A 23,628-nucleotide genomic window follows, 5' to 3' on the forward strand; every position below is an offset into this window, starting at 1 on the left:
ATGAATTTCATTTAGTTATCAAAGTGAAGGATGTCAGTAGAGAGGAATAAACATATTGAGCCTGTTGACAACTGGTAAATACATGAAGTAATCCCAGATCAAGTAAACATGAGTTAGATTTAGGGCAAACTGCCCTGATACTGTTCCACAAACACAGGATTATTCTGAGCTCAAAAGTACATTGCTTGTGACCTTTCTCATTTCACTGACAACAAAAGCAGCATTTCATTCTGAAATCTACCTTCTCGAGCCATTACAAATTACCCAAACTCATTTCTTTTGAATTAAGTACAGATGAATGGATGTAGCTCAGGGCTCAGAGAGACTCAGAATTATCCACACACTCACTGCTCAGTCTAAAGGTATGGAATCAAGTCACAAGCTGAATATTTGAGCTCAAGATCTAGGCCAACACACTAACTTAGTATTGAGGGGGTCCTGCAACATCAACAGTGCTGACTTTCTGATCGAATGATCAGAAACAAGAGTCAGTTGGAAATATAGGATCCTTTAGCATGTTATTAAAAAAACAAAAGTTTTACCAGCATTCTAGCCAATATTTATCCTTCAACCAACATCAGTAAGACAGGATATCTCATCACTATCTCTCTGCTGTTTGTCGAACCTTGCTATGTGCAAATTGGTTCCATGTTTCTTACATTATAACCATAATTACGCTGCAGAAGTATTTAATTAGCTGTAAAGTGCTTTGGGCTGTCCTCAGGTTATGAAAGACACGAGATAAAGACAAGCCATTTTAACCATTAAAAAGTAATGGCTAGACTAACTAAGTTACACTCCCCCAATATATTCGAGTGCTCAGTAGCTGAAGCAATTCTTCTGGCCGCTTACTCATGCTTTCAGAAAGCTCGCTGATATTGACAGATTGCCCAAACACTGCGATTGCTAATGGCATAACCAGCCCAACTGCAGGATAGGTCTGAGATTTGCAGTAATTAAAGAAATGTGTCAAATCACCCTGAGAAAAAAAAGTTCTGCTGATTTATTTTTGTATTTCAGGACCCCAAGAAGGAAAAGTTGTATCATTTCCCCATTTGCTTACAGAATTTGAAGAGTTTCATGGTTCAATGATGTGATAGCAAAGATACAACTGGAGGACAGTGTAGGAACAAAAGCATGTCTTTTTCACCATAAAAGTCAGAAATTTCTCTAGATCCCTGAATTTGCTGTTTCAGCATACTAAAACTTGATCCATCACCGTTCTGGAGACTCCAAAGTTCTCAGATCATGACTTTTCCACTGCATTCAAGGGTAACATACAGAATTTATCAGTCAAGATGATGACATATATACTTTGTCTCTTAATGATGAGCTATCGACATACTGATCAAAATCATGGACTAATGCTAAATGAATAGATCATCCCGAATATCACAAATAGCAGAATTTGTAGACAAAGGTCACATGACAGCTGCAGATTCAATGACTGGTGCTCTTTCAAAATCATGAAAGTTTTGGCTCCTGTGAAACCACCTTCAATCCCTTGTGCTTAAAGTAAGAGGCTGGGCTTTTGGAAACTAAATAACTACTGCAAATCTCACTGCTCTGTCCTGTTTATGAGGATCTTAAGTGTCTTAGCTAAAAGAAAATTATCTCATCTATTCTGCAGATGCATGCTGCCAACTACTAATGTATGTTCTGTCCCCCATTGGAGACCAAAATGACCCCTAGAGTAGCCAGCACTTTGATTGCCACTGGTAGTGAGTGCATGGTCCAGAAAGCTACAGCTTCTCCTGCAGTCTATTCTCAAATGCTCAAAGCATTAGACAAGTGATAAGAGGTATCATCAACATTGCTGTTATCTGACACTGAGTGACTAATGTGAGGCTTCTGAGTTCTGCCAGGATCACTTAGCCCTAAACCTCAAGACAGCAAAATTCAAGTGCTCTCATGGTGAATGACAGTGACTTCCCAAGACATCAAGTGTGCATTTGTTGTATCAAGAAGCCCTAATAAAACTGAATTCAAATGGAATTGGCAGGTAACTCTCTACTGGCTGGAGTTACACACTGCACGCAAGAAGGTGGTTGTTAGAGATCATCCATTTTACTTGCAGGACATCATTGCTGGAGTTCTTCATATTCGTATCTCAGGCCCAATCATCTTCAGTATCTTCATCCCTCACGTCATGCTGCTAAACTCTTCATGATGCCTCTCTCATGCAATTTCACACTTAGCAGCAGTGGGAAGGCCAAGTCCCAGGGCTTTATGATATTGACACTGCAGGTGCTGTATCTAAACCTTCGCTGCACATCACTTCAGACGCTACCAGTCTGGTGTGAAATAACCATCTCGGTCAATGCAATGCCAAGATCTGGAGGAAGACGATGCAAGAAGGTGAATGAACATTCCACAAGGCTGAGCCCCACTATCTTCTCTCTGCTACCTCACTGTCACTCTGTCTCACCCATTACAGTTTCAAGGACAATGAGAGATATTCAACTGTATCAGTGGCATCATATCCTGGGAACAAATCTTAAGGAATCTTACACACATTTTATAGACAGATTAACAGAAATTGTGTTTTGAATCTGGTTCATAGTACACACAAACTAGAAATGCTAGGTCCCAAAGAGTTTAATTCTCCTTCCTTAAACAAAAGGCAAGAAGTGAATTTAATAGGTTACTAATTTTAGCTGGATCAAGTGTGGCACAAGTAGTATTGGAAGGAAGCGACAATGCGAAAGCAGAACTCTGCACAAATGGTCCACAGCAGAGCCTTCCAGTAAAATAAAAAGATCACCACAAGTCAAACTTGCAGCAAATTGTAAAAGGAGTTGCAAAACTAGTGCTGAATTCTGGGCAGTTCCATGATACAGGCCCACGAGATTGAAGCTGTCAAAATTCATTTCACTTGGGGCCTTATAGCTAATAGATAAAAGAAACTTTTACTCAGTCAGTCTGGCTGTGATTTGAACTCAGAGGTTACGGTAATATGTGCTAACATAATACACCACCCATTTTCCTGAACTTAAAATTTAAATTAGATGCAAAAAACACCTATAGAAATGTTTGGTGACCTTTGCTATCCTACTAATGGACGTGGTCTTACACAGATTCCACTGCCTTGCTGTCTATTGTATCTGCCTAATTGGAATAGCCAGGACATTTCACTTACCACAGGGATGTTACATGATTTCAACTCCATCCCCCCTTCTGTCCTGTAATTATTTTTTCTGACATACTGAGAGGAAATAAGGATGCTACACTGAAAAAAAAGCAAGGTTATTTGCAAGACCAATGTAGATCAATTTCGTGAAAACTGTACAGTACTCAAACAATTGACCTCTACTCTTCACCCTTGGATTCCATCCAATAATTGAAGTGGCACACAAGTCACATACTCTTCATATTGGCTATTGTAAAAGCTGTAAAAACGGTAAAATCTTCAAAATAGATGGAAGCTGGACAGGACACATTTTAAAAATTTCTCTCCCTCATTCTAGCTGTTCTCCTACTGCGCTCAGTTCGAGTAGTATGGATCACTCTCACATACACGGCTATTGGATTATATTAGAAAACCCAGCAAGGTTTATCTATGTCTTAAATATGCACAAATACATATCACTGGAAAAGCTCACTGGCCAATAGTTAATCCGTGGACAATGAGCCAATTATAACCCGATTCAGACCAGTTTACTTAGCATAGATTGTGGAATGAATGTTAATCTGTATAACTTAAAGATGGATCTTTTCCTCAATGCCATCACAGAGTTCCAAACACTAACTGTAGCATTTTGTCATTTAAATAGCTTCAACTTTATAATTAATGACCATGATTTTGCAAATCTCAGACATCAGTTTTATGATCTTATCAGAATCATGTAAGGTAAGAAGGAATTTGTCAACATACTGAGGGTGATGGTGAAAATTAGAGAGATTTAAACAATCCTATGGTATGCACATGGATGATGATGGGATAGTGTAGGTAGACAAGCTGAGAATAGTTCACAAATCAGCACAACATCAAGGGTCGATGTTCTGCGCTGTATTGTTAAAACAAAAAGTTTTTTACGAAACTGCTTTTCAGAAATTTATACAGGGTGGTAAGCAAGAAAAGGAGCTATTGATTTAAGCTAGCTTCACAATCTGCTGAAGATGCAGTGATGTACTTTTTTACCTTCAGAAGGGTATCTTTATCCAATAAAGCAATAATTATGTTAGCGCCTGAAATGTTGGAATTCGACATGGGTAACATGGTACCAAAAGATTCCACTGCCATTTCTCACAGATCCTGGTATCTACATAGATCACAACCATGCTGTATTAGAATGGTGCAATTTGCATATACTGGTGCACATTTCCCTCAGCTCTTCCTGTAGCAAGTGACCCCTGTAAGATGGAGACTGACATCTTTATACCACCAGGTCACATGCCATGGTACAGTGATGATATCATGAGTATGTCTCTTAAATGTATATTGATTACTAACTGTGAGACAGAACCTACAACAAGCTATTCCGATGGAATATTTAGCTTTAGCAAACACTATTTAGCAGTTGATACCTGCTCCATCCACAGGCAACCTGTATGACTTCAGAAGCTTGCTGTTAACTTTATCAATTTTTGTGCAGATAATTTCTACTATTTTCTTCCCATTTCCCTCCTTTTCTGAAACTTTTGTGCTGAGCCATTTGTGGGCAAATAGATTCAAGCCATCAGTGAAGCTTAGGAAATGGTACAGAAGGGATTTCTGATTTTTGGCACATGGAAGCAAATTCAGAGAAAGGCAGAGGTCTAACTGAAAGAGCAATGTTCGCCTGAATTGAAATGGCATTGTCATTATAGGAAGGAGTGTTGTGCAATCCTGCGTTGGTGCACTGGAAATGAACTCCTGCTATTGCCAGAGCCATCATCAAGATACCTATTTATTACAAAAGAACAAAAGGCCAAATGAGGCAGCCAAAAGGGGGTTGGTGGTACAAGGGAGTGGGTGCAGCAGGGTTTTTTTGGGTGGGGGGGGGGGGGTTGGTGGTGCTGTACTCAGGAGTCTTAAGGGTTGAAAAGTGTGGCGCTAAAAAAACACAGCAGGTCAAGCAGCATCCAAGGAGCAAGAGAATCAACGTTTTGGGCATTAGCCCTTCATCAGGAATGTCGGGGGTGTCTGAGAGTTAAATATGAGGCCTGGGGGAAGATGGCTGGGAAGGTCATTGGTAGATGCAGTTGCGGGGTAATGGTGATAGGTCAGAGGGGAAGATGGAATGGATAGACAGGAAGGAAGATGGACAGGTAAGACAGTTTAAGAGGGTGGTGTCAAGTTGGAGGGTTGGATCTGGGATGAGGTGGGGGGAAGGGAGATGAGGAAACTGGTGAAATCGACGTTTGATCCTGTGTGGTTGGAGGGTCCCAAGGCAGAAGATGAGGCCTACCCAAAGGTGTAAGGGGTAGGGAAGTGGGTGGTGACCTTAGCACAGAGGATTCCAGATAGACACAGTGGAATTGTGCCTTGAATCTTCAGTTTTCATAATTTTATGCAGTATGTTGCATCTTGGATTTCACAGGGTTCCAGCATGCACTTAAGACTGTGCTGCTCCAATGACTATCTGGCTATCAAAATATCAGGACAACTTGAGTATTATTATAACAAAGCAAAACTCAGTCTCTTTTGTGGGCTGAATCATAGTTTGCATTATCTCTTTTTTTCAGTGACCTTTCCCTTAGGCAGTCTTGGGATCAAGGCTGACTTGCTTCCAGTTTGGTTCACCAAGCTCTGAGAGCACTGATAAGACAAATACATTCTGAGGTGCCTACTGTAAGCTATCAAAGTCTCCTGAAGCACTCAGGTGCATGAAAATCACTACTGCCCAATAAATAATAGCCTTAGTTTCGGGTTTGAGATCCTGGCCTTCAAATACTCTACTTTAGCCACCCGAGGGCAGAGATGACAGATTGGGAACAACTTCTAATGCCAAAAACAGACCTAATTATTCTTCTGGCACATGGCCACAGGTCAACTCATGATGTAAAAATGACTGGTTGCAAAAGGCGGGTTTTTATTTCTAGATAATCTCTAACTCCAGGCAGCAGAGTTAAATAAAACAGCTGTTGGCTATTTAAGCCAAGATGATCTTTGCTGTTCCTGCTCCACCTGGAGCAATGTTCCCTTTAATTTTTATTTGGGGTGTGGAGCCTGTTTTATTTCTTGCGTAGTTCTTTACAATTGTAGTATGGCCATATACACAGGCATCTGAAAGGAAACATATAACCTATCCTGCCCCACAGAACTCATTTCTTCTTTGCCTGACCTTTTTTCTCTTTGTCCAGTCTCTTCCCAACCACATCTATGACACATCTAACACCTTTTTTTAATGATTGTGCGATATGGATGCCACTGGCTAAGCTGGCATTTATTCCCCATGACAATTTTCCTTGAGAAGATGCAATGAGCTGCCTTCTTAAAACATTAGAGAGCATGAATAGGGAGGACCAGGAAGGGGGGAGTAGGGTATACCACACATTGTGCAATTACAACAAGAATGAAGGTCTGGTAATGTAGTTGTGATGCTGTGGAGGTGTCGGTGTTCGACTGCGGTGGACGAGATCAGAAGTTATATGACACAGTTTAGAGTCTAACAGGTTTATTTGAAGACAAAGCTTTCAGAGTGCTGCTCCTTCGTCAGGTAAAGTGAAGAGAAGCACACGGGCACAGAATTTATAGACAGAGAGATCAAAAGATCGTACAAATGATATGGGTGAAGTGTCAACAAGCTGAATCCAAGATCACAGTTGAGGCCGCCTTCATCAGTACAGAACTTGGTTATCAGTTTCTGCTCACCGATTCTGCATTGTTATATATCTCAAAGGGTGCCTTGGAGGATGCTTACCTCGAAGATCAGAAGCTGTTCTTGACCACTGATGTGTTCCCCAACTGGAAGGGAACATTCCTGCCTTGTGATTGTTGCGCTGTATCCATTCATCTGTTGTCATAGTATCTGCATGCTCTCACCAATATACCATGCCTCAGGGCATCCTTCCTTGCTGCGTTTGGAGACCTATGCAGTTGCAAGTCAGGATGGTAGTAGTTGGTGTTCACATGCATTTGGTACCCTTGGTCTTTGACATGATGGAGGCCATAGGAATGGACCGGTTCAGTCAAAGGATTGGCAAATTGGGGCATTACACATTGTAGATAACACACACTGCCACCATTGTGCATCAGTGTTGAAGGAAGTTAACGTTTAAGGTGATGGTCAGGATCCCAATCAAGCGGGTTGTTTTCTCCCAGATTACATCAAGCTTCTTAATTACTGTTGGAGCTGTACACATCATGCAAATGCAGAGTCTTGCATAACTCATTAGTCATTAATATATATTGTAACTAGTTGTGAGACTTCACTAGTTACAACTTGCCATCCTGAAAATGGCACCTTTATCCCAAATCTGTCTTTGTTAGTTAGCTATTCCTCTATCCACACTAATGTACTGACCCCAAAACCATCTTATTAAACAGCCCAATAAGCTTTGGGAAATCTAAATGTATTACATTAATTACATCTAACATTCCCTTTTATTATCCTGTTTGTTACCTCAAAGAATTTTCATAAACACTTCAGGTTTGATTTCCTATTCATGAAGCCATGCTGGCTTTGCTTGATTATATTACCATTTCTAACTATCTCTTTAGCATTTTTGGAACGTATTTGTGTCCGGTATTGTGAAGATTGGCATTAAGTATTATTCAATCCTCTTCCGTTTCCTGGCTCGCACCACTATTTCCTAATCTCATTTTCTAAGAGACCTATATTCATTTAGCCTCTCTCTTCCTTTTTGTTTATTTGAAAAAGCTCCACTGTCTATTTTTATATTACTTGGTAGTTTTCTCTCATAGTTTATTCTCTCCCTCTTTAAGGAATCCTTCATGGGTCATCAATAGCTGGTGCCATTTTCTGTTCTCATCCTGAACTGTAGACATCCATCAGTTTCCACCTTTCTCTCACTTTTGCATGGTCTACCTCCCACTCTTCCGATGTCAAATTCTCCCACCAGCTTCCTGTGAGGGACCTATTCTATTATCACAGTTTCACTGACTGATTCATTTGTTATGGTGATCTCATTTTCACTACACGCCAATGCTCCTTTTTGCCTCAACAAAGGAGTTCCCCCCACTGTGGTTCTCAGGCCCAACCCATGTCTGTTCAACTTTCACCAATCCTGTTCTTACCCATTCAAACTCTCCCAGAATTACAGTAGGTTTCCCTTGCCATCATCTTCCATCCAACCGGTCTCTACTATTCCAATACTGAATACGTCTTCCCTTCTAGTATTTCAAAGGTGCTGTTCCCTTCATAATACCTTGATATACTCATCAATTCCTCTGCACCCCAGCCCAACCTGAGCCCAGTAAACTCAACCTTAACACCTGCAAATGCAGGAGCTGAAAGACCTGCCCTTTATCTCCTCCCTCTCCACTATCCAGAGCACCAAATATTACTTCGGGTAAAACACTAGATAAAGAAGTAAATCAATTTAATATTCTGTTTTCCCTTGCTCTCAATGTAGTCTCAGCTACACTGGGAAGACAAAATTTAATTGGGCATTTACTTTGCAGAATACCTTTGTTCAATCTACAGTCATGACCACAGGCTTCCAATGACTAGTCTGACCTCTCTGTCCATTGCCTCTTCCACTGTTCCAGTAAAGGGAAACAAAATGTTTAGAAACAGAAGCTACTAATTTGGCACCTGATAGCTTCCCGGACTCAGCACTGGGCGCAACAATTTCAGTGTAAATAGTGTTCTCATTTTCTCAAATTGCAGCTGTCAGTGTTTACTTTGTGATTTGTATCAGCACCATCTCTAGTCCCACATTTTATTTATTAGCTTGTCCCAATACCATCTCCTTTACTTTTGCACCTCAATTCCTTTGGTACTGAATCCTCGCTGATTTCTGAGACCCTTTTTGTTCTTTGGATTTTTCCCCTCCATTTTCACTTGCTTAAAACATGTTGCATGTCAAACTTTCTCTACCAAGAGACTATTAACCCAAAGCATTGACTCTTTCTCTCTCAACAGATGTGACTTGACCTGTTGCTATTTACAACATTATCTGTTTTCTTTCAGATTTACAGCATCCACAGTAGTTATTGCTTTTACATTAAAATGCTAATGCCCTTGGTCATCCTAACTCACTTGTTTTGACATTATCTTTCTTACTAAAAAACTTTCATCGGCAAAAAAAAACAATAATGATTATTCTACAAACATATGGCCCTGGATCTATATCATACTTTTTCAAATTTGATGGGTACAAATAAGGGATTTACCGGCTCTTATTTAATTCTGACCCCAGGAAGATGTTATCCATATGAATAACATAGTTGTTGGCGATCTGAGTCAAGCTCTCAAATGGCTCAGTTCCATCCCCTATGCCACTGAGCCACCAGTCATCCTAGTTAATGATAAAACAAAGAACTTCAGATGCTAGAAATCCGAAACAAAAACAGGAAGTGCTGGAGAAACTCAGCAGGTCTAACAACACCTTCAAGAGAAAAGCAGAGTTAGGGTGGCATGGTGGCTCAGTGGTTAGCACTACTGCCTCACAACACCAGGGACCCAGGTTCGATTCCCACCTTGGGCAACTATGTGTGTGGAGTTTGCACATTCTCCCTGTGTCTGTGTGGGTTTCCTCCGGGTGCTCCAGTTTCCTCCCACAATCCAAAGGTGTGCAAGTCAGGTAAATTGGCCATGCTAAATTGCCCATAGTGTCAGGGGTAAATGTGGGGTTGGGGAATGGGTCTGGCTGGGTTGCTCTTCGGAGGGTCGGTATGGATTTGTTGGGCCGAAGGGCCTGTTTGCATACTGTCGGGAATCTAATGTAATACAGACATTGAATGCAACAGCAAGGGAGCCTGTCTTTCATATATAAAACACTATTGCCACAAGGATCGTTGCTGGGTCCTCTACTTTTTGTCATTTACATAAATGATTTGGATGCGAGCATAAGAGGTACAGTTAGTAAGTTTGCAGATGACACCAAAATTGGAGTTGTAGTGTACAGTGAAGAGGGTTACCTAATAGGATCTGGACCAGATGGACCAATGGGCTGAGAAGTGGCAGATGGAGTTTAATTCAGATAAATGTGAGGTGCTGCATTTTGGGAAAGCAAATCTTAGCTGGTCGTACACACTCAATGGTAAGGTCCTAGGGAGTGTTGCTGAACAAAGTGACCTTGGAGTGCAGGTTCATAGCTCCTTGAAAGTGGAATCGCAGGTAGATAGGATAGTGAAGAAGGCATTTGGTATGCTTTCCTTTATTGGTCAGAGTATTGAGTACAGGGGTTAGGAGGTCATGTTGCGGCTGTACAGGACACTGGTTAGGCCACTGTTGGAATATTGCGTGCAATTCTGATCTCCTTCCTATTGGAAAGGTGTTGTGAAACTTGAAAGTGTTCAGAAACGATTTACAAGGCTGTTGCCAGGATTGGAGGATTTGAGCTACAGGGAGAGGCTGAACAGGCTGGGGCTGTTTTCCCTGGAGCATCGGAGGCTGAGGGGTGATCTTATAGAGGTTTACAAAATTATGAGGGGTATGTATACGGTAAATAGGCAAAGTCTTTTCCCTGGGGTCGTGGAGTCCAGAACAAGAGGGTATAGGTTTAGGGTGAAAGGGGAAAGATATAAAAGAGACCAATGGGGCAACTTTTTCAAACAGGTGGTGGTGCATGTATGGAATGAGCTGCCAGAGGATGTGGTGGAGGCTGGTACAATTGCAACATTTAAGAGGCATTTGGATGGGTATATGAATAGGAAGGGTTTGGAGGGATATGGGCCGGGTGCTGGCAGGTGGGACTAGATTGGGTTGGGATATCTGGTTGGCATAGGCGGATTGGACCAAAGGATTTGTTTCCATGCTATACATACCCCTTCAGCCTGGGATCAGAGAACAGACCATCGAAAAATGAGTTTTAAATTGATTCCTCTGGTGTTCATACATATTTGCATTGACTACTTTCTTCTTTGTGCATGTGTTACATCTAATTTGTTTCATCAAGTTTGAACGTAATTCAATCCCAGAATGTGAAATCACACTAGGCGATCTAAGGTACACCTCTCAACATCAGTAGCCACACATTCAAAGTGGTTCATTCACCTGAAGTATTCTTCTACAATGGAAGCAATATATTTAAGTCAATGTCATGAATCATTGAAGTTTAGGGTCGGTCAATTAAAAAGGTAAATAAGATTCAGCATTTTATATCAAGAGGATTGAATATAAAATGGAATGATGTACAATGGCTCCGTATTAATATTAGCTGGACTACACCTGGAATATAGAATTAGACTTCTCCCCTGTATAAGGAATAGAGTAGTCCACAATAGATGTACCATAATGAGAGGTAGAGTTAGAGTTATAAAGAAAGTCAACACCAAAAAGAGTTGTATGTTTTGAAACCATGATAATAAGGGGAAACCCCTATTCAGAGACATAAAATGAACAGCTATGGTTTATTGATTAACATAACAATGGAGATGATCGAAGAGGCTTCTTGCCAAAAAAACTACAAGATGCATAAAGTGAAAATTAGAACCGTTTTTTTTTCATTGGAGCTTATCAAAATGTGGAACACTTTGCTATAATTAGAAATATGCTTTTTCAACTCTGCAGTCTACAAAGATATTACATAATTACTTAAAAAATGTGAAGAGTACAAGGAGAGGAAGGAAGAAAGATTAAACTCTGTGAAATGAAGATCAAACCTCAGAACAGACAAAAAATGCTGAAGGCTCTCTCCCTGTATTAGATCTAGATAAAAGCAGCAACAACAAAAAAAAGATCAATATCACAGGACAGACTCAAAACACGCAAAGCCATGTTGCCCGTGGACAGCTACTTAAACTAGACTGGCCTGCCTATTTTTCAGATATAGATATGACCTAAGAAGCAGACACTATCAAAAAGACAAGTTTTACATTTTCCAAGTTCATGTGATGACAGAAGGAATAAGATGGATACCCCACCTTCAAAATTCAACTTCTTCTTTTGAATAATTAATGCAAATGAACAAGAGGAAAGTCCTTAATTCTCTTTCTCCCCTTCTCTGTTTAGTATATTTACTGTTGATCATTGTACTCAAGGCAAAACCATAAAGGCTGTGGAATTAATTTCTCTGTCTCTCATGCATACACTCTCACCCATTTTTTTTTTTAAAAGCATTTCATAAACTGAATTGACTAAAAGCTATTTTAATTTTATCCTCCAATTTTACCTCAAATAATTTTGAAAAAATAATTAGACAAAGTGACCAAAACCAAAAAAATTCATCTCTTCAACTGGTTATTTGTAATGATGTTGGCCATACTGCGTCTACTCAAGTAGTCAATGTATAGCCATCTGACGCTTACAGTTATGGGTAAAAATATCAAGGCACATCTTTGGGAGAAGCTGAGGCCTTTAAGCATAAAATTTAACAAAGGGATTAAAAACAAAATAGTACCTGAAAATAAAAAGTAAATTGAAGTTCTTTTAGAATGCACTTTGTGTGATTTTTGGAGAAAAGGTATTGGATAATATGGTGGTGTTGCAGGAAACTTGACAAATCAGTGACACCTGCAGCATCCCTCAGTCTTGTACTGGAGTGTCATCTTGATTTTTTTGTTCAAGACCCATAGTAAGACTTGAACTCACAGCATTTCGAGTCAGAGACAAGAGTGCTACCAATTGGATAGCTTGACATTTGGCTCACCAAAACTGTCAAATAACTTATATTCACAGAGTTGGCATCAAAACATATCAGTGCACACATGATACAAGCAGCAACTCAGTGAGATGAGCAATGATCACCACTACGGCATCAGATAAACAACAGTGCTTGTTCATGCCATGTTTTCAGAGAATCTCAAAACTGGTGATGTTTGCACACCAGAAATGGCAATTAAAACTGTAAACCTACTATTGGCAAATTGGCTCAACAAATAGAGAAATTGCCAATTTAAAACTACGTGGAAATTGGAACTGGAAATCAAGCTTGATTACAAAATCAGTTGTTCAGCCTATATAGTCACATATGTGATTTTTAAAAATTAATTATTTGGTCCTTTGTGATCCAGTTAGTAAAGACAATTTAAAACATGTATTGCTGAAAAGGCAGACTTGCTGATGAAGTTTTCCATCTTGCACTCCTGAACAAACCAAACTCCAAATGTTACAAAGTACAGTAGAAAAGTATGACGATTGGCTGGCAAGTCAATGGAGACGCTGCGACGGAGAAAGCAACAGTGAACTACAGCCGCACACCCCCACCACCATAACTCCCCCCAAAAAAAAGCTCATGCGTAATTCAAAATCAAAGACTCATGATTGCAACATATTCCGTCCATTTGCAAATTCCATTGCACCATCACAAGACAAAAACCTTCACTACGTGCCTCAGCTGGTGATAAGTTGCCTTTTTGAACCATTACAGTCCACAGGGTAAGTACACATATTCCTGGTAAGAACACAGTTTCAGGATTTCGAATCAGTGACAGTAAATGAATACTGAGATAGTTCCAGGTCAGGTTGATGTGTGGCTGACAGTGGAACTTGCAGGTGACAGTCAGCATTCCCTTAAGCTGCGTAGCTCCAAAGTTCTGAGCTAGGCGATCAGCAGCAACACACCAACTGCAGCTTTGACTTCTGGTTCTGGAAGTCGTCTTTGCGCAGGAATCTCAGAGACCTGCACAGCTGGAAAGAAAATTAAAAGAAACACTGATGGCAGTATATACCTAGTCAGCCTGAGAATGAGAAGAAATTTGCGAGCTGGCAGTGTGCAAGCCTGGAAGTGCAAAAATAGAACCCAGTGGGAACATGCTCAAGCCAAATTATATTTAAAAAATTATACATGTACGCTGCAATCAGAAGCTACTTAGTATAAAGGCTATTTCTCCTCAACAGTGGAGGTTTCAGTACAGTGGATATATATTCTATTCCTATCTTCTGTAACTAGCAAACCAAACCAACCTTATTTTATTTGTTATTACAGGACAGAACAGACAAAGCTACCACATGGAAACATACCTACATACACAAAACCTAGTTCGTGAAAATATATCTAAAATAATTGATTTAGATGAAGTCTCCTTCTCTACAAGTTCTCAATAAATGTTAAAAACATGCTTTCATCATGGAACAGATATTTATTGGCGCATACAGCATGGGATATTCTATGGCAAAATGTTTGTATGTTATTTCCAGCTAGTTGATTAATATGTTATAAATCTCAGAGTCTAGCCTGTCAAATGAAAACCAGGATTACATCCAAACCTGTCAAGATTAGGAAAACTTATCTTGTTCTGCTGGAACAGTAACATTGTTAGATTCATATCAAATCTTGCACAGCTATCTCATATTTCAGAAAAAAAAGTCTCAATTTCTTTTAAAAGTTTTTTTTTGATGAGCACTGAAAAACATGTTAACACTTTCAAAACATTATCAGTTTTTTTTTACCCAAGACACGCAAACAACAATCATCTTCTGGTGTAACATCATTGCACTTAGACAGAAAATCTGTAAATCATTTCTTCAAGAATTGAATGCACAAAACAGTTCATAACAAATACACATCTATACCTGGAATCCATTGTTCCTGGGTTTGGGATGTTCACTTGCTGATTGCTGACTTACAAAGGAACGTGGCAATGTCTTAATGATGTTTTGCAGGGACTCTGCTGATCCCTTATTATGCTATTTAGATGGCAATCCTTGAACCAACATCGTCACTGGTTGGGATTTCTGTTTACATCTATTTAAACGTATATTAAATTGCAATCTGTTAAGCAGATGAAATGGAGTTGTAGGGCACAAGGCTAAATACAGAAGTACCCTGTCTGGAGCTCCCACCTTTAATGAAATCAGTTTTTAACAACTCTTTTTTGTTAAATACAGCTGGTGTCAGGAGGATGCGTCCAACTCATAAAGCACACCAATGACAATGTACAGTGGCAGTAATACAAGGACATAGTTCATCATGACATTTCTAGCTATTCCCAACTGATTAGGGTCATTATGTTGGAGGTCTGATTTATGTTGTCATTTCCTCTCACCGATCCTGCATCAATGAATCTTAATGAATTGGTAAATAAGGGTGAAGATTACACTCTATGACACAGAAACATTCCTCATTCTCAACATCAAGATTTATGTAGCCAATTAGTGACTAACAGAGAAAATTCGTTGGCAGAAAAATCATATTCTTTATGGTACAACAAATAAAGTCCCCCACTAAAAGACACGGACACAAAACAACTTCATAAAATATGTTGTTTTCCTGACAGATACCTACAAAAAAATAAGGAATGGATGAGAATATGAAAATGATTTGGCAAAAAGTACTTAACCCCTCTTTGTACCAGCGACGGCAATGTTTTAAATACAAGACACCTCCACCTATTAAAACATCCTCAAAATAAACACTTGGTATATAATGAGTTCCTTTATCTGTTACATATTGTCTGTAGCTTTAGTGTGGTGTGCCTACTCTCCACATCAAACAACCATCACCACTACTAGAAAGTGGGCTCATCAGAAAGCAACTCAAAAGGCACTGTGTGAAAAGAAGTGGAAAATTAAAGCTGAAGCTGTCTAGGAAGGCTTTAATTTACTGGCGTGTACAGTATGCAAATGAGATTACACAGCTTAACTGCATCATTTATGTCCATAATAACGGCATCATCATTACAGGGCTCAAATTAAATTACACCATAATTAGCATATCAAAGTGATTGGTTAAAGTTTAAAACAAATACCCAATTTTGTTAATGAACAGCTGTAATTGTCATGTACACTCCAATGAAAACACCCTAAACAAATATATGCTTAAGAATCAGTTTTTAAAATTCTAATGCTGAAGAAGCTACCAGAATCAAAATTGAAACAGTAAATTACCAAAAGGCTGATGATACAAAATTTAAAGATGTAGCTTTTCATTTTATTCACTAAAGAACCCATTAAACCATAAGCTCTGGAGAACTATGTAAATTATCTGCCTTTCAAGGTAGAGCTGGGGCAAATCCACTCCATCAACTAATGATGGACCTCATTACATGCAGAGAGTATTCATAATGAGGAAGCAGCCGCCCGCCATTCCACATTCTAACATAAATCCCTATGAAATGTTAATATCTCACTTCTAATTAGAGACTACCAAGTCCAAATGTGCCTTCATGGGTAATAAGTAGCAAAATAAATTTCTGTTTTAATAGTACATTGCACAAACACCACATACATAGTTTTTTTTATGTAAGAGCATTTGCAGTTTTTACCTCCTTCCTGCTTTTGGTGACTACAGAATGCAATCAACTGACAGAAATGAAACCTTTGTCTTACAATAATGAATAAAGAATTTGAATATCCAAAAGTCTTCAAAATCAGTATTAAAACCCAAATTTTCACTGGAAAGAAATATCTGGTTGGAGTAATTAAACTGCATTTTCATAATCATATGAATCAAAAACAAAAATGACACAGAAATAAGCATAATTGTATGAGGAAAAAAAAACAGATTTTATATCTGAGCCAGTCACATCATTACTGGCATCTATTTAAATATTTTACTATAATTGGTGCATAATTACTACAGTAAAACCCATCTCATTTTAACCACACTAACTTTTATAAACTGAAAGTATCTTGTCAACCAGTTACATCTTTCTATAATACATTTTACTAAAGCACCAATAATTCGAGTGCCAGGAGCTGCTCTAATCTGAATGTCAATTTTTCACAGTAATCAAACAGTGTAATTAAAGAAGAAACCTAGTATTCTGTACTGCAGATTATCAGGATCTACAAGCTGTACAGCTGAAAAGCATGACCACAACGGAACACCCTACATCACATTCCTTCACATAAACAGTCAACATGAAGCGCCACTTCTTTACAGAACATCTGTTCAAATTTATATTAACAAGTTTACAATCAAAACCCAAGTCCAGCATAACTTAGCAAAACTGGACCTTGGAATCACGACCTTCTATTTCCTTCTGTTTTACAGATTACCACATGTTTTACACATGTGACTATAAATGTTAAATTAAAAAGTTGAACTTAATTTTGTACTATTCAATAATTCTGTAAAATGTTACGAAGAATGCAAAGGTGAAAAGGAGTTTCACACAGGCAATAGTTAAATACAGTTGTCTAATTCACTTTCTTTCCACTGATACAGGTCCTGGCAGCTAATTCCTCTCTCTAAACCTTTCTCACTGTGGGTCGAACCGTCAAGCACGAGGAAGACAACCCTCCAAAAACCACTTGTCCCTCCCACAGTGTCCCATTGTGGAACAACCTACCTTTGTTCTTGCGTACAGATAACTTGCGAGCCTCAGTAACATGAGGATTTTGGAACGGATGTGAGGTCTCAGATGAGTTGCAAGCAGATGAGAAAAGATGGGCATGAATAAACTCAGCACTAGCTGACAGTCACTGCCAACACAAGCAAGTATTTACAGCACTATTTACACTACAGTGAGTACACCTCAGCCCGATCACGCTCAGAACTAATGGCATTTTTTTTCCACAACTGGCAATTAACACAAAACGCACAGCTCTGTGATTGTTTTGGCGACTGAGGACAATGATACACAAAATCAGTATTTAATCACTGTGATATGTCTTTGGTGAGTAGCATGAGGGGTGACAGAGGTTCAGGCCTAAATCAGCATGCTTACCTTAATGTTCCTAATAAAAGGAACCTTCAAACCACTACTCTTGATAACTCAACTGAGGTGTAAGCAGAGCTCCATCTCAAGGAAAAAGGCAATCGCTGAAAGCTCTCTATAGTGCAACAGAGACACAAGTGATTCACATGGCCAGACATATAAACTACAGCAGCTAGAGGGAACTGTAATGCTTGGACAGCATGGAATAACAGGTTTACACACACAGTGCCCAATGCCAGTGGAAGAGAGTTGGTTAGAATTTATATGACACCTTTTTTCCGGGCAGCCTTTTGTGGAATTGTACAGTTTGTTTCTTATTGTCCACACTGCCGGCTCTCTAAACACAAGCTGCTAGAAAATGTTCCCTGTGGGGGCCCCCAAAGCCTGCATACTGCCTCTACAGGGAGGTAACCATATTAGGATGTGTATGGTAAAGTAAACAATAACATTGTTGCAATGAAATGGAATTTTTTCCAGCTAATGGTGTTTGTCAGTCTTCTTTTAGCCTTTCCCACTGTGTAGCTTTTTTGAAACATGCTTTGTTTATGTTGGAAATTTTTTGACAACTTAAGACAAGTTTCAAACCTTTATGCAAAATAAACAAGTACAATTTTAATAATACTCTACTGTGAGAGAAAAATATGTTTAGATCATTAAATTACATATGCAGTAGCTCTATTAATCAATGTAAGTGTTAAAAAAATTCTAAATTCATTCATTCTCTCATACTCCCACCACACAAAAAATACACTTTCAGATTTGAAGGGGAGACGTTGCACAAAAACTGGTCACTTTAAGTTAAAAATGCGCACCCCAACCACAGTGCTGGAATAAAGCTTAATGCACCACGCAGGCATATCAGAATCATTAACTCAAGGTAACAAGTATCAGTTCGCAAATTCAAAGGCATGATGGCCAACTCTCTGCATCTTAACACTCAACTAACATTACCTTGACTTTTTTTTTGTAGACAAGATCAGGTTGGGAAAAGGCATTTTTTTCATTAGGATCTTGCAGATGTTTACTTACACATGCAGTGCAGGATGCTCCAGCCTTTTTTAGTTGGCTGTGCAATTACAAGCAAAAAATATTAAACAAGCCAACAAAATCAGAAGAGTCAGACAGCTAGATACTGCTTTCCAAAGTTAAGGCTTTAAATATAAACAGTGAATCATGTCATGCTGGAACTTTGTTGTACCATTTAGATTCTCATAAAAGGCAATTTCTTTAAGCTAATAAACGATACCACACCGTTCCAACTTCCAGTCTGTTTAGATGAGCATTTCAATTTTTTATATTTGATTAAATGTAGTGCAGATGTATTATGGTATTTAAGAAGCTTTTTGTCTGTCTTTAAGTTAAAAGTCATTTATTCTTCTATCCATGCTTAGCACTCAACTGGTGTTAATTTAACTGAAGTTCACGTAAAATCTAGCCAGCTTTTCTTTTAAAACTATGTCAACAATAACTTGTATGCATATAGCAGCTTCACAGAACAAAACAATCTGAGGTACTTCACAGGGGCAGTATAAAGCAAGCGTTGACACCAAATAACAAAAGATAGATATTAGAAGAAAGGATGACAAAAAGTGGCTCAGTGGTAGGTTTTAAGACAATTTTAAAGAAAGAAAATTAATAAGGAAATTTTAACGGTGTGGGCTTTAACTGTAGACAATGGCAATAGCAGAATGATTGAAATCTGAGACGTTCGTGAGGCCTGAATTGAGGAAATGCAGATAATTTGGAGGGTGTTAGGGCTGGTGGCAATTAGAGAGTTACAGAGGAGCAGGACCACGAGGAGATCTGAAAAAAATGAGAATTCGTACAACTATCACATTGTTTCAATGGGAACTAATGTATCATTTAGAAATATTGAATTATGTACTGCACTACACTCTTGAAAACATAATGATTTTAAACCTAAAGGGTCTTTTGCCCAGATGGTTGGCAATAAATTGAGAAAGTAGCACAATCAAGTCTATATCCCTTTAATATTCTCAATTCCTTTCAATAAGAACTAAGTACATGTTACAGATACACAAATTTCACTGTGACAAAATGAAGCCAATGCAAAATCTCCATTCTTTCCACAACATCTCACCATCTGTTCCCCACATCCTTCACCAAAGCACCAATAGTTTCTTGAATTGGTGTCAATAAAAATTCAAAGGTTAACGATATATTAGTCCTGCCTGTGCTATTGTTAAAAAAAAGCAACGACTATTTTGACAGATCACAAAACATTCTAAAGTTTTTTTTCTATTTCCTACAATCATTCTGAAGCAACGTGACATTCTATGTGTTCTCTTATTCCTAATGCAAGGGCCTGGGGGCTGTTTAGCTTGTCACTATGTTTAACTACTGCTCTGGAGCTACCGAAGTACATTACCGGTAGTTACAACTCATGAAAAATACAGCGACAAAACTGCTAGTGGCAGAAACATTAAACTCTCTTGTTAGCAGCCACCCCCATGTGGCACTTTAGCACTAGCAAGTTGTTTATTATGTTCTGTGCCAGGCAAAGGGATTAAATAAAGTTCTTAAGAATCAAAGTATTATAAATACATGAAACAGAACAGGTAGCACAATTTATTCTATCAAATTTAAAAAAAAAATTTCCTCTCGTATTTAGTTTTGATGTATTTTTGCATCTTAGATTCTTTTAAAATTAATAGATCACGTAAATTTGTTTCTAATGTTCTAGTCTAGCAAGGTCGGATGGACAACAGCACTAATGGGTGCCTACATCACAAGCTTCTGCAGTCACTGCTTGATGGTTACATCACCGTTGCTATGGCACTTAACTGACTATTAATTTCTGACAAAAGGTGATTATAAAACAGACAGCTGAATTCCAAGTAGATGTCTCAGTGCAGCTAGAGGGTATAGCATTTAAAATAAAAATGGACTCTACAGGTTTTCCAATTATTTTAAAGCATATTTCTGGTGAATAATTATGGGTATTTTACACACACACACACACACACACACACACACACACACACACACACACACACNTTTTACACACACACACACACACACACACACACACACACACACACACACACACACACACACACACACAAATTCTCCAATACTTTGCATTACTAAACCAAGTGTACAAAAGTTACTCATTAAACGAGCATTGTAAATTCCATACAAGGGGTCTCCCATAAAGAACAAACCTCTTATTTACCTTCTTTTTAGTAGTACTTGCTTATTTAAAGCAATCTTCTGTTACTGCCACCTTTGCAATAACTCTTCTTACCCTGGAGACAAAAAATGATAGAGTCTGATTGGTTGTTTGATTGCAGTTACCATGTCTCAGCATTTTCACTGGCACCACACAGCAACGTACAAATATAAATAAAACAGAGCGCTTCCAATTGTACTTAATGGCAAATGACTCGCAGTAAAGTTAATAGAAACAATGAAGTCACAGGACGGCTGCTTATCAGTACCAGCTAGTGCCAGGTATTCTCATAACAAGTCCAAACTGCTGTGCCTGTGTGTGTGTGTGTGTGTGTGTGTGAGAAACACAGCAGATGAAACAATTTTTCATGTGATTATGCTTTCTAACTCCAGATGCCTCTGGACTTCTTTACAGTGCAAATCACTTCATGTATCACTGAACTTAGTCCTTTCTTCTTGTACTATAAGTAAAACCCATGCATACAGATTACACGAGTAAAATCCTGCAACACAGTAGCAAAATAAAATGGGTGGAACCAGGTGCCATCTGTAAAGGTTCACGCTACATGCTTCCATATTTATTAAATTAAATGAAAATGCAAAATGAAAGGAGGAAAGAAAATCTGTCTTTTTTTTCTAGTTGTGTATACAAGCCCACAGCTTCTTCTCCCTGTATAATCCTCAAACACGAAACATCAATGCTTGAGCGAGCTGCCCTGAAAAGCAATGCTTTCACTGCATACTGCTTTTCTCTTTGACTTCAAAGTTTGGTAACAGCAACTGTTTCTACTTTAAGATCTCAAGAGACATGAAAAGGCATCCAAGGTGAAATAAAACAAAATCTGGCAGGAATCTTGTCTTTTCAGGCCTGTATTTCCCAACACTATCTCTCATTTATTAAATATCTAGCACAGATTATTGACGTTGGACAGAAAATTTAGAAATAGAAAATGGTTGTAAATGTGAAATAGAATATATGAAATATCATTTAGCACTCTGATTCAGTCGTCAGTCCCTATTAATATGCATATATATGAAGCTAAGATGTGTTGTATCCAATTCCTGTGACATCTTTACTTTGTTTCTCCCTGCAAGAGACTGGCTCGTCAAGATATGGTACAGTATAGTATTTTGCATTTCAATTTGCTTTGCATGGAATTGATTGAACTTTGTATACAAGAAGGCCATATTAAAATGTAGTTTAGATTATTAAAACCACAACTGACTGTTTTCAATATACATATTAAAACTGGCATCAAAAAGTGTGGTGCTGGAAAAGCACAGCCAGTCAGGCAGCATCCGAGGAGCAGGAGAGTCGATGTTTCGAGCATAAGCTCTTCACCAGGAATGAGGAGGTGGCCCAAAGGGGCTGAAAGATAAATGGGAGGGGGAAGGAGGTAACTGGGAATGCGATAGGTGGATGAAGGTGGGGGTAAAGGTGATACGTCAGAGAGGAGGGCGGAGCGTTTAAGTAGGAAGGAAGTTGGACAGATAGGACAGTTCAAGAGAGCAGTGTTGAGTTAGAAGGTTGGATCTGGGATAAGGTAGGGGAGGGGAAATGGGGTAACTGGTGAAATCCACATTGATCCCATGTGGTTGGAGGGTCACAGAGGAAGAACGCCTCGTTTTCTGCCTTATCCCAGATCCAACCTACCAACTCGGCACCGTGCTCTTCAACTGTCCTACCTGTTCATCTTCCTTCCCACCTATCTGCTCTACCCTCCTCTCCGACGTATCACCTTCACCCCCACTTTCATCCACCTATTGCATTCCCAGCTACCTTCCCCCCCCCCCGCAGCCCCAATCCCCTCCCATTTATCGCTCAGCCCCCTTTCTGATTCCTGATGAAGAGCTTATGCTCGAAACGTCAATTCTCCTGCTCCTCGGATGCTGCCTGAACTAGTTATGCTTTTCCAGCACCACACTCTTCGACTCTGATCTCCAGCATCTGCAGTCCTCACTGTCTCCATGTTAAAATTTGCCTCTTGCATATATGTGGACACCTGCACAGTTAAATGTGAGGAAATTTCCCTGATAAATACATACTGCAACTATTCTGTATCTTTGTTTTTCTGAAGAGATGTGATCTGGCCTAAATTCTAATCTCAATGCATTTATAACCCACTCACAATACTTTCACTTGTGCAGAACTTAAATTGGGCCGAAGAACTTTTAACTATTTCTACCATATAGCAGAACTAAGGAACCTTCCTGAGATACGTCCTGAATGTAGTGGCTTGTTGACACATTGTAAGGGGCAGTTTTTTGCGAGCAGCATCCAAAGTAGTGTGCGGTCGGAATGAAAATACGGCACTAGCAGTGTGAACTCTGGAATGTCTGGTAATGACGAGTACTTCCATCTGTCTTGCCAAACGATTGAATGAGACTGGCACCACAGAGACTGGATACATATTCAGATGATGAGCACAGGACTCTGTGTGAGAAAAGTCACCATGAACCATGGCAGACTGGGCACTATGAAAATGGGATAGGTTAGCTCAGTCTGATGGGCCAAGTGTAGACCCTCAAATTGAGATGATAGAAAAATACTACTGATGCTGGAAAAAATGGAGTAAAAACAGAAAATACTCAACAGGTCTGGCAGCACCTGTGCAAAAACAGAGTTAACATTTTAGGTCGACAATGTGTTCCTCTCCAACTGGAGAATGTTAGAAATGTAGAAGGTAATTTTTAACTTTTATCCCAAATGAGATGGCTGGCTTTGCCTTGGAGTGGCAGAATTGGATGATAAAAGTGAGGCTGATCTCAACATCAGGAGC

At 39.2% G+C, this 23,628-nt stretch overlaps 1 protein-coding gene across 7 annotated transcripts in view; it reads right to left on the bottom strand.

Annotated features, from left to right (window-relative positions):
* foxp1b (forkhead box P1b) overlaps nt 1-23,628 on the bottom strand; it is a 422,867-nt gene that overhangs the window by 283,018 nt on the left and 116,221 nt on the right. For 3 of the 7 annotated variants that reach the window (XM_043708343.1, XM_043708337.1, XM_043708342.1), the window contains exon 2: nt 20,853-20,925. The exons of 2 other annotated variants lie outside the window; for them this stretch is intronic. The gene's annotated coding sequence lies outside the window, so the exon portion shown is untranslated. Of the gene's footprint in view, nt 1-14,567; nt 14,593-17,287; nt 17,551-20,852; nt 20,926-23,628 lie in introns of those variants that run through there. 2 more of the 7 variants (XM_043708339.1, XM_043708341.1) reach the window with 2 other exon arrangements.

Source organism: Chiloscyllium plagiosum, chromosome 18, assembly GCF_004010195.1.
Source record: "Chiloscyllium plagiosum isolate BGI_BamShark_2017 chromosome 18, ASM401019v2, whole genome shotgun sequence".
Lineage (NCBI taxonomy): Eukaryota > Metazoa > Chordata > Chondrichthyes > Orectolobiformes > Hemiscylliidae > Chiloscyllium > Chiloscyllium plagiosum.